The sequence below is a fragment of the Paramisgurnus dabryanus genome, chromosome 9 (assembly GCF_030506205.2).
Source record: "Paramisgurnus dabryanus chromosome 9, PD_genome_1.1, whole genome shotgun sequence".
Taxonomy (NCBI): Eukaryota; Metazoa; Chordata; class Actinopteri; order Cypriniformes; family Cobitidae; genus Paramisgurnus; species Paramisgurnus dabryanus.
Window position 1 is genome coordinate 11909588 of NC_133345.1, and position 13134 is coordinate 11922721.

A 13134-nucleotide genomic window follows, 5' to 3' on the forward strand; every position below is an offset into this window, starting at 1 on the left:
GTTTAGTAGGCTATCTGGCTGTTAGTATGTTTAAGTATGAAGGTAGCATGATTTACCATGAAGCTAGCATGATGTTAGCATGATTAACATGAAGCTAGCATGATGCTAGCATGATTAGCATGAAGCTAGCATGATGCTAGCATGATTAGCATGAAGTTAGCATGATTAGCATGAAGCTAGCATGATTAGCATGAAGTTAGCATAATTAGCATGAAGCTAGCATAATATTAGCATGAAGCTAGCATAATGCTAGCATGATTAGCATGAAGCTAGCATGATGCTAGCATGATTAGCATGAAGCTAGCATGATGCTAGCATGATTAGCATGAAGCTAGCATGATGCTAGCATGATTAGCATGAAGCTAGCATGATGCTAGCATGATTAGCATGAAGCTAGCATGATGCTAGCATGATTAGCATGAAGCTAGCATGATGCTAGCATGATTAGCATGAAGCTAGCATGATGCTAGCATGATTAGCATGAAGCTAGCATGATGTTAGCATGATTAGCATGAAGCTAGCATGATTAGCATGAAGCTAGCATGATGCTAGCATGATTAGCATGAAGCTAGCATGATGCTAGCATGAAGCTAGCATGATGCTAGCATGATTAGCATGAAGCTAGCATGAAGCTAGCATGATTAGCATGAAGTTAGCATGAAGCTAGCATGATGCTAACATGATTAGCATGAAGCTAGCATGATGCTAGCATGATTAGCATGAAGCTAGCATGATGCTAGCATGATTAGCATGAAGCTAGCATGATGTTAGCATGATTAGCATGAAGCTAGCATGAAGTTAGCATGATTAGCATGAAGCTAGCATGAAGCTAGCATGATTAGCAGGAAGCTAGCATGAAGCTAGCATGATTAGCAGGAAGCTAGCATGAAGCTAACATGTATTGCGTTGCTAGGGTACTAAGTTTGGTTGCTAGGGAGAAAATTGGCATCCCATAATGATCACACTTCAAGCCACAAGTAAAACGGTCCAACCCCCGTGTCTCTACAATTTTCTGATGCAGAGATATGAGGCTTTGTTTATTCCGTTGCTAGGGTACTAAGTTTGGTTGCTAGGGAGAAAATTGGCATCCCATAATGATCACACTTTAAGCCACAAGTAAAACGGTCCAACCCCCGTGTCTCTATGATGTTCTGAAGCGGAGATATAAGGCTTTGTTTATTCCGTTGCTAGGGTACTAAGTTTGGTTGCTAGGGAGAAAATTGGCATCCCATAATGATTACACTTCAAGCCACAAGTAAAACGGTCCAACCCCTGTGTCTCTACGATGTTCAGATCCAGAGATATAAGGCTTTGTTTATTATGTTGCTAGGGTCTTCATATTTTGTTGCTAGGGGCGTGGCTTAATACCTCAATAAGAATCCTAAGAGACTGATTGGATGCCTGAGTAAAATGAGCCCACCCCTATGTCTCTATGACACTCTGGTGCAAAGATATCCATCTGGGCTTTCTATATTGGTAGTCTATGGGAGATGTTGCTAGGGTACCCAAAATTGTTGCTAGGGGCGTGGCTTAATAGCTCTGGGGTGATCCTAAGAGACTGATTGGATGCTTGAGTAAAATGAGCCCACCCCCATGTCTCTAAGACACTCTAAAGTGAAGATATTCCATCTGGGACGCTTTTATTCCCTTTTATGGGCATGTTTCCTGCCCCATTATAAGTCAATGGGAAATTTTGGGGGCCTCTTACACCCCAGGGGTACAGCTTACACCCCATTGTGAGGTATGTTCTTACACAGCCTGTCAGCCTCCTTAAATGTGGTAAGCCACAAGTTTCTACAAGTTTCTCACTCGCAGCTTTGACCCGTCAAAGTTTGTCTCAATGTTAAGTCAATGGAAATTTTGGGGCGTTTCAGCGCCCCGTTTAGGAATTCGGAAGGTCCCATCAGTTAGAAAAGATATAGCACACCTCGTCAGATCAGACCGAAAGTCTGTCCAAAGTTTGATGGCTGTAGCTTGAAAGCTCTAGGACGAGTTAGAGTTAGAAATTTTAGTCTCAGAAGAAAAAGAATAATAATAATAATAATAATAATAATAATAATAATAATAATAAGTTTAAGTGCAACAACAGTATGTTGGCTTTCTCAAGCCAACATAATTAACCTACTTAAGTCTGTGTCATTTATGTTAATCAAACAACCCAAGACAAACAGAAAATCCCTTCTATTGCTCAAAAATAATAATAATAATATTTCATTTGTACAATAAAGACAGTGTTATTATCCATTTAATTTAATTTCTGCACCTAATGCTAATTTTAGACCTTACTTAATGTGCAACTTTGTTCTTTTTATAAATGTTTATAATTTCTTTATTTGTTATTAGAGTTTTACTTGTTACAACGAGACTTGAGACTTGACTTGGACTCGAGCCCAGAGACTTCAGACTTGACTTGGACTCGAGCTCAAAGACTTCAGACTTGACTCGGACTCGAGCTCAGAGACTTCAGACTTGACTCGGACTCGAGCTCAGAGACTTGTGAGCATCTCTGGTACAGATTATATTTAGGTATTTTAGACATTTTAAGAACATTTTGTCCATGTTTACTTATGGTCTGTTGCTACACCTAGACCATATTGTCTTGCCAGGACACTCTACCTTCAGGTGAGCAGAAAAAACGTGCAGAGCTTCTCACGCACATCATAAGCATCTCTGCTTCCTCTATTTCCACCCATATTTCTAACAGGTGGTAGCACCCCCCCTATTTCTTCAGCTTCATCAAGCCATCTTTGATTTTGTGATGGATTAATGAGAAAATTGTGAAGGATGCATGCAGCAGTCACTATAGAGTCAGCATTTTCTGGCTTGACATTCATTCTCGTATGGAGTACCCTCCACCTGGATGATAGAATGCCAAAAGCACACTCCACAACCATCCTTGCTCTTGACAGTCTGTAATTGAAAATTCTTCTCCATCGTGGAATTCTATGCCCAGGAAAAGGTCTCATCAAATATGTTTTTAGAGGAAATGCAGCATCTCCAATCATGGTGTGTGGCATTGGGCCCTGTACTCCTGATCCTGGCAAAGGGCAGTCTTCAGGGACAGACAAAGTTTTGTCCTCCATTGCTTTTCCGAAAGCAGAATCACTGTACACACCTCCATCACTTGTTCTGCCGAAGTCACCAACCTGAACAAATGTAAACTTGTAGTCTGCATCTGCCAGCGCTAGGAGGACAATAGAAAAGGTCCTCTTATAGTTGAAAAACATGCTTCCAGAATGTGCAGGTGACACAATGGTAACATGTTTCCCATCAATAGCTCCTACACAGTTTGGGAAATTCAATTTTTCCCAAAAATTTGAGGCAATGGTTTTCCACATTTCCCCTGTTGGTCTAGGGAACTGGGATGCCATCATTTCACTCTCAATGGCTTTGCAGGTCATACAGACTGAGACATGGTGCTTATCCCTAATCGATACTGGAATGCCAGGCTGGTAAAACTCTCCCCAGTTGCAAGATATCTGTAAAAGAAATTCAAAAGTGTTAGTTGTAATATTGTATTATATAAACATAAATAAATATTTATATATACATATTTCTTTTTTTTACAGTGAATGAATGCAAGCGAAGATGGAAGGTGCTGAGGGATGCTTTTGGTAGATAGACCTGTTCGAGTCGCGACTCACTCGGATCTTTAACCCGGATCTTTAAATTAACTCATGAGTCGCGAGTCTCTAGTGTCATTAACCCGGATCAGTTGAGTCCTACTACAATTCAATGTAAAATCATAAACAGCGCCACCACACACACAAACCTCTTTCAACATTATTGATGAGACTTCGCTTGCACTACAGATCCACTCGTAACCGGCTGATCAGCAGGACAGTTCTTTTCTATATTTTCTCTATATTATTGTGCTATTGTTATTAGGCTTCTTTTTTAAATGGTCGACCATACACACCAAACCTAAAACCTATAAGCATGTTATTTCAGAAGTGAAAGGCTTTTGTTATGGATTTGCTTTTGAGGAGACTTCAGTCGCTCTATAGATCCACTAACCGGCTGATTCGCGTGGATCAGCCGGTTAGTGGGATCTGTAGAGCGAGTCTCATGTCCATGGTCTGCGAGTCTGCAATGTTTCCGGCTCTGAGAATCTCAGGTCGCGTGGATCAGCCGGTTACAAGTGGGTCTGTACTGAGTTTCCTTGGCAATTTAGCAATACTGACTCAAATGACTCAAGTGAATCACACAACCCGGTTCACTTTAGTGAGTGACTCACAATAACCCGGATCCTTAAAAGGAATCGAGTTTGCCAGGCCTATTGGTAGACACAGAAAAGGGAAAAAAATGCCCAGTGGTTCTGCTGGAGGCACCGTCAAAGAATGGAAATATGAAAGAGTTATGTCTTTTCTGTTGCCCTATATGCAGCCTAGAAGGTTAGTATGTTAATATTTTTTACTTATATTTTTAATTACTCTTATTATCCTTGAAAAATGTATTTAGCTTTACAAAATACATATAAACATGAAAACATTTATTGTCCTGAATGTACAAGTAGACTTGTGTGTTTGTGTGAATATGTTATTAACATAAATTAATTCAATTATAGTTCCAGAAACACTGCCGATTGAGGAGAATGAACCTGTGGACATGTCTGTGGCCGAAGTGGATGTTGATCCAGACCTGAGTAGACCTTACAGCCCCATTAACATACAGAGGCCGGTAACACCCTGTCAGAGCTCAGAAGACCCCACACAACAGTCTGGCTCCTCCACACCATCACCAACATTATAACTCAACCAACAACAACGCCATCACTACACATCCCAAGACAGGAGGATGATATGTATTATTTTGCACTCAGTCTAGTTCCAAAACTAAACCTGCTGCTTCCCAGGAACCGCAACAGGGCACAAATGCACATTTTAGGTTACCTGGCTGACCTGGAGTTAGACGATGAAAATCAAAGACAACAAGCAACAAAGCTCATACTTTGTTCCAAGGTACAGGTAGCCATCCCCCGCAAGGAGCAGCATTTTAGCCTTACCACCCCACATCCACCTATCAGGAACAACAAACCCATAACCCCCACCATGCAACACAACACCCAACAACATCTAGCACACCAGAACATTCTGCCAGTTACTATCAACAACTGTAGTGATTTATATTAGCTGGAGTTTATTTTATTTAATGGTGTGGTTTGGAAAATTATAATTTCTTATGTAAATAGTTGTTTGATTTAAATTATTATTGTTACAGTTTATTATTAAAGTATTGTTTTACTTTCAATTAGTATAATGTTAAAGCTGTCATGTTCATAAATGTTAAATAACAGTTTCTGCATGTCTGTTCTGATGTGAAAGAAATTTAGAAAATAAATCTTTTTTTTTATTTGAATAACAAAAGTCTCAGGTATAATTAATGTTACAAAGTAGTAAACAGTGTACATTTAAATGTACACAAATATGCAAATACGTCAATACACACACACAAATGATTTTTTTAGAATGGCATTAATTAAAAACCTTACCGTATTGTAACAGCAAGACGTTGCTTAGGTTCTATGGACATCCTGTAGTTAGTTGTTTGCCTTGTAAGTTTGGCTCCGATTAAGGAAAAAATATGATCCATCTGCTCTGCACTCATTCTAAAGTACTTCAGGTGGCGATCACTGTCGAGCCGCAATTCAGACACAAGATGGAAATAAGCACCATATTCTCTCCTGCGTAGGTTTCCTGCGTCTCGTCTTCCTTCTCAACCTTCGTAATAACATGTATAGCGCAATTGCCTTTCTTCTATCTACAACTGGGACTACAAGGAAACAAAGATAAAACATACTTTTGTAAATAAAACTGGCTGACATAATCTCCATATCAAACACAGTTGTATTAATGTATAAAATAAAGAATAAACTTGCTGTGTGTTAGCTGCGCGCTGCAAACGCTACCGGTGTGAAAGAAAAATGGCTGCGAGCAGCAAACGCGCTGTTCATGCGTTGCTCACGCTACGCTCACGCGCTGCTACGCATGCGGTGTGAAACCGGCGTAACACTGTGCTCAGCTACAACAGACTGACTTGAGAACACTGCTCTCACTCTAGTGTAGTAAGAGGAAATTGTAACATAAGCAGTCCCATGCTGCCCTCTACTGGATAACTTTGTCCATAGCATCCCATTTATTACAAGAGGGAACTACAGTAAAGAATGTGAGGACAAATAAATGTATACATGTTTGTTTGTGGTTTATTGAGAAACTCTATTGAGAACAATTTCAGTTATAGAAACTGATACACAACAGAACTGCTCATGTTACCATATAACTTTATGTCCAAAAAGTGTGAATATGTTTTTCCACTTCATAGGTTTGTACTGATGAGAGGGATGCAGACCTGTAATGGCTGTTTCACACGGTACGCGGCAAGCGGCAAAATCGCCGCGCGGCTTCAGATTTTCTCTTGTATTGGAAGCGTTTTGTGCAGCATTTAGTGCAAATATGTTTATCTTCAACGGCACCTGTCATGAACTACCATGTCCGGAGAAGGAATAGGATTTTGGGTGCACGAGCAAGGCGTGTGGACCAACTCCGCATCACCTCTGTAACCGCCCCCATTTTGCCGCTTTCCGCACGTCTCCTATTGAAAAAGAACTAAACACTCGCGGTTGCCGCGTACCATGTGAAACGGCCTTAAGAGAGTTACAGTACAGACAGCTGTAAGCATAAATTGTCCACAGAAATAACACATAAGCTTACATACATAACTGATGGGTAAATATCACTGATAGCACTACATTCAGATAAACTATCATGTACATAAACTACGGCGAATGCTCTGCTGCGACGTAACGTCTGTCATGGCAGCTCACGCTACTGTCCTTACTGTTACTGTACTTTCTTGGCTTTGTCTAGTTTCTCGTCATCTGTGCAAGTTATTTGTTATTTAGTTTTTGTTAAGTGTGTCTGGTGAAGTTAAGCAACGGCATAATGCTAAAACTGCTGTGGATTACCCTTGTGATTTTGTGGATGATCGAGAATGGTACAGCACTCACGCCATTACAGTCAGATGTTACTGCACTACTCACATACAGCCGAGATGAGCTTCTGCGACTCCGGTCATCTATTCTCTGTAACGAAAAACCGGCTGACATCCCTCCGGAGATCCTACCGAGGAAAAGGGGTAGCCGTGCTGTCATATTGGCCAATGTACGTTTTATTCGGAATAAGATGGATCAACTTCATGACAAGTGTCAGGGGGAAAGACTCTTCAGGGACGCGTGTATCATCGCATTAACTGAATCCTGGCTCGATGAATCCATGTCTGACTCTGAGATCAGCCTGGACAACTTCTTGACGGTCCGGGCTGATAGGACCCGTCAGTCGGGGAAGGAGAGGGGTGGAGGACTATGTGTCTTTATAAACAAGCGCTGGTGTACTAACATAAAAATACACAGCATCATATGCACACCGGACGTAGAGATATTAACACTATCATTACGCCCCTTTTATCTTCCAAGAGAATTCCCCACTGTGGTTTTTGGGTGTGTTTACTGTCCACCAGATGCTAACATAAAAACAGCAGCAGAGCTAATAGCGGAGAATGCTAACGCAATGCTAAGTAAATACCCCCAAGGCCCGGTGTTCTATATGGGCGATTACAACAACTACAGTCTTGACAGCGTACGGCCTTCCTTCCATCAGTATGTTCATTGTCCCACAAGGAAGGGAAATGTCTTGGATCTGTGTTACGGGAATGTTTTGGATGCATTTACTGTCCGGGCTCATCCTCTACTGGGCTCTCAGACAGGAACTGAAGCGCATCAAGCCACAAGTCCACAGTGCCCCACAGTGGTCGGCGGATGCAACTGGATGTCTACAAGGATCTCTGGCATGCACTGACTGGACCGTTTTTAACGGCACTTTGGATGAGAGACTGTAAGTTACAACGGACTATATAAAGTTTTGTATGGATACCTGCATACCAACAAAAACCTATAAGACTTTCCCCAACTCCAGGCCTTGGATTACCCCACAGATTAAACAAAAACTTGTTGAAAAACACAAAATATTTCAACGTAAGGATTGGATTTCACTTAAAATAATAGACAGACAGATAAAAAATGACATTATTAAAGAAAAACTTAAATACAAAGAGAAAATAGAACATGAGTTTTCTACAATGAACACAAAACAAGCCTTCAAGAAAATAAAAATATTGACAGGACAGATTTTGAAACAAGATTATAGCACAATCACTGACCCCATGACCTTTGCAAACAGCCTAAATACTTTTTATTCTAGATTTGACATCACTGACTACTCTGTCGTCTGTCGTGAGCTACTTAATTCTATCCCTCTTGATCCACCAACATCTCCTCCCTTTACAGAGGTAGATGTTCAACAGGAGCTGAGTGGCATCCCTGCCAGGGTGCTCAAGCTTTGTGCAATGGAACTCTCCCCGATTGTCTATTCAATAATGCATGAGTCATACAGTACAGCATGGTGGCCCACCCTATGGAAAATCTCTACCATCATTCCTCTACCAAAGAAACCCCGCCCGTCAGAGTTCAACCATTACAGGCCTGTTGCTCTCACACCCATAGTAAGCAAATGCTATGAAAAACTGATTCTCCGCAACATCTTGTCAACTGTCAATCCACAGCTGGACAAATATCAGTTTGCCTACAAAGCCAGGCGAGGGACGGAGGATGCTGTTGTATCCTTCATACCCTCCTTCAACATCTGGAAACATCTGGTAACTCTGCTGCAGTTCTCTTTGTGGACCTAAGCTCAGCCTTCAACACAATCCAACGTCATCAGATGATTAGAAAACTACACCAACTCAATGTTGCACCTAATTACATCCATCTGATTCACAGATTCTTGAGCAACAGGCCACAGGCTGTGAGGATAGGGTCTGTCATATCAAACACCATTATAATTAACACTGGAGCTCCTCAAGGCTGTGTCTTCTCTACATTCCTCTACATATCTACACCAATGACTGTATTAGTCCTTCACCCATCACAACACACTACAAATACTGCGACGATACTGCAATTCTGGCTCTTCTCAATGATCATACCACCATTGCTGCTTACCACGATACAATATCACACTTCACACACTGGTGCATAGACAATTTTCTCCATCTCAATGTTGAGAAAACAAAAGAACTGGTCTTTAACGCACCCAGTCTCAGTCAGATCTCCATTCATGGCAACATCATAGAACAGGTGGAGAAATTCAAATACCTTGGACTCACCCTGGACAATAAGCTCACTTTTGACCATCACATAACAGACATCCAAAAAACGCTCACAACAACGTCTGCATGTTCTATGAAAACTTCTGTATATGAGCATCATCCAGCCCATTCTGTTATACTGCTCCACTAGTTTTTACACTATGCTGTCAATCACTAACAAAAACAAACTCAGTAAAATCACACACATAGCTTCAAAAATAATACATTCCTCTACACCTAACATTTCAGAACTTAATGACAGAGCAATAGCCCGCCTTGCCCAATCTATAACAATGGACCCAGAGCACCCCCTTAACTTCAACTTCACTCTCCTGCCCTCCGGCCACAGGTATAGGACCCTGACATGGAGAAGGGCTCGTTTCAAAAAGAGCTTTGTACCATCAGCGATCTCAATCCTCAATAAGTTACAAAGCTGAACATTCACCATCTTGTGTTTCGTTGTTGTTGTTTTTGTGTATATATGTTTGTACTAGCTGCGTGTACTGTATCACAGTTTGTGAAAACAAATTTCCTGTTTACAGGACAATAAACTATCCATCTAAATTCAGAACATCTCAGATAAACATCTGCAGTGATTAGTTATATAAAAAGCTGTTTTCAGATGACTGTTTTTAGATCGACTGATCGTCTAGCTTCTGTTTTTAACAATGTTTAAATGCATTTCTTTAAGCGCGTATGAACTTTAAAAACACATCGCATATGGCGTCCATGTGCGCGTAAACAACGTGGCGCTCATAAAAAACTGTTTCACGAGTTCACACTTACAAATAAGTTAAAAGAATTAAATTAGTAAACGTATTTGGCGTGCTGTCCGGGGAGAGGGCTCTGAGCAGGGAATGAGCCTGAAACACAGAGTATCCCCCCCCCTCTTAAGGAAATAACTTGATAAGTGTGAGGAGACGGGGTGGAGGAGGGATTCTGAAAGATGCGAAGGATTTTCAGTGAGTTCAACTGTGATTTGAGATGGGCAATAATAATTTATATTAGGAGGCTTCTAGTGGTGCCCGACGGGAGTTCAATACTCGCTGCGATCGGACAGGTAAGCCTCGCTGGCAATGGGGTGAGGAAAGTTGATTATTTGTATTAGAAGGCTTTCTGGTTTGTTTCATATTGGCAGGGTTTTGCGAAATTTGACGGGAGTTCAAAACTCGCTGCATCGGATGGTTAGCCCCCCTTTTTGTGATCGGAGTTAATTTAACTGATAAGGGTTTGGTGCGCTTTTTTAATGTGGAAGCGGTTAGATCTGATATAGCTTTTAAAAGCTTCGGATGACCAACGACCAAGAGCTTGGATCTGCTGCCGCGAGAGTCCTTTTTGGGCGGCTGTGGTTGCAGCACCTATACGGAATGAGTGACCTGAAAGGTGTTCTGCTGGGATGCCCGATTGGATTAGGACTAATTTTAAATGTTTTTGAAACCAGAAGCGTGTGATTGGATGTTTTGCGTCGTTTATAAAAAGTGGGTCTGAGGGGTCTTTGCTTGTTAATTTTTTGAATTGAAGGTAGGATTTGAGGGTTTGGTAAGGTTGGATAGGTGAATGGAGGTTGAAAATATAAATGAAATGGCCTTTTTTGAATTTGTCTGTCTTACTCTGCTTGATAAAATAGGAGATGGTCTCGTCGTCTACTAGGGATAGATCTGAAATTGTGGGATGAATCTTTGGGTTAAAATTTGAGGTAGTGGTGAGTTCCGAGGATCTGAGAAACCCGAAAAAGGCCAAAATAAACATTGCATCCAATGTGCGGGCTGTATTGATGGAATGGTAGCCTAGACGCAGGGTACGGATACATTTAGTAAGTAGGTCTAGTGTTAAAGGTTGTCTAGCATCTGGGCGAGTGGGGTGGCTCTTTTGGGTGCCTTTAATAAGCAGTGATGTTTGTGAATTTGTTAGAGCAGGGGAGGGAGAGCCGAAAATTAATTTATGGAAAAGTTGGATTCCGCTTAGATAGCCTTTAATGGAACTGATTTGTAGGTTTTTTGTGGTGTTGAGGTAGGAGATGAACGATGTAATTGTGAGCAGTGAGAAATCTGGGAATGGAAGATTAAAAATTAAATGAAAGGTTTTAAAACATCTCCAGGCTGTTAGATATGATTGGAGAGTTCTGGTGGAAAAGGCTTGGAAAATTGAGTTTAGAGAAGCGTCGAGTAATGTTCTCAAGGAATGGTTTACGGGAAGATTAATTCCGAATAGTGAGGTACTGGCGTTGGGTTGGGGTCCGCTTCTGGAGCCAGCTGCCTGAATTTCTGAAAAGCAAAGCGTGAGAGAGAGTCAGCGATTTGATTTTTTGATCCGGGAACATGTTTAGCTGTTATTATAAATTGTTCACAAGCTGCGATCCAAATGAGGCATCTTAATAGTGGCATCATTGCGGGTGCGTGAGAGCGGGTTTTATTAATACAATGCACGGTTGCTTCATTGTCGCAGTAAACGATTATGTTATTTGTGGACCATTTCCCCATAGGAATGCTGCGGCTACGAGCGGATACAGTTCAAACAATGCTGAGGAGGCTGGGAAATGGGTTTTGTCTAGAAGCTGCGGTGGCCAGGTGGACGCGAACCAATGGCCTTGGTAAAAACCCCCGAAGCCAATGGAGGGAGCTGCGTCGGTGTACAATTGGATGTCGGTTGGAAGAGATACTAAAGTCTTGTAAAAGAAAGATAAACCGTTCCATTGTTTAAGGAAAGTTATCCATAGTTTTAGCTCCTCACGGCATGCATTGGTTAGAGATATTCGGTCTTCTAGCATGACAACGGAGGATGCGAGGGAGAGAAGATGTGAGATGAAAGGGCGTCCTTGCGGGATTATGCGCATTGCGAAATTTAGGTGGCCGAGCAGAGAAAGAAGTTCGCGCTTAGAGCAATTTGGGCCATCTAGTAACGTTGATGAGACCAGAATTATTCTGTCGATTTTTTCTTTGGGTAAAGAAGCTTGAAATTTAACGGTATCCAGATTGATGCCTAAAAATTCCAATGACGTATCTGGGCCACTGGTTTTTTCCTGGGCGATGGGAACACCGAGCGCGGAAAAAACGTTTTGTACTGTAGTGAGGTGCATTGCTGGGATGGCATCGGGAGGCGATATGATTAAGAAATCGTCGAGCAGGTGAATGAGGTAGGGAATTGCGTAATTGTTAGAGAGAATCCAGCAAATTGCTTCTGATAGCATGTCAAAAATCTTAGGGCTGCTTTTGCAGCCGAAGGTTAGGCGGACGGCGAAGTAAAATTTTTCGTGCCATCGGACGCCAAATAAATGCCACCAATCTGGGTGGATGGGCAAAACTTTAAAAGCTGAGGTAATGTCGACTTTAGCGAGCCAAGCGCCGCGGCCGGCAGTTTTTATTAATGAGATTGTTTGGTCGATATTGTGGTAGTGGAGAGAGAATTCATCTAGCGGGATGAGGCTGTTTATGCTTGGAAACGGAGAATTATGCGGGGCTGAGAGGTCGATTATTAGGCGTTTTTTACCGGAAAATTTCCTTGTAGCTACTCCAATAGGGCTGATGCGATAGAATTCGAAAGGGGGGTTGTCGAAAGGTCCGATCATAAAACCTGAATTAACTTCTGTATTGATCAGGTTATCTACAATGTCTGGTTCGATTAGAGCAGATTGAAGATTGTCACAAATCATATTTTGTGAGGGGATGCTTTCTAGACCTGGTTCGAAACCGTGCTCGAGGCCAGACAGCAGATATTTAGTAAATTCAGGATCAGGATGCTGAGATAATTCTAAGGACAAACGTAAAATATTCACAGGAGTCGATAAGTAGTTTTTAGATTTTTTATTTGCATTTCTCTTCACAGGGCATATGGTGCGGGCGTGAGCGCCGTCGCAATAATTGCAGATGTGAAGGAACCGACAGCGTTGTCTTTGGCAGCCGCCCGTATTAAAATGGTTGCAGACCTGCTGTCTTG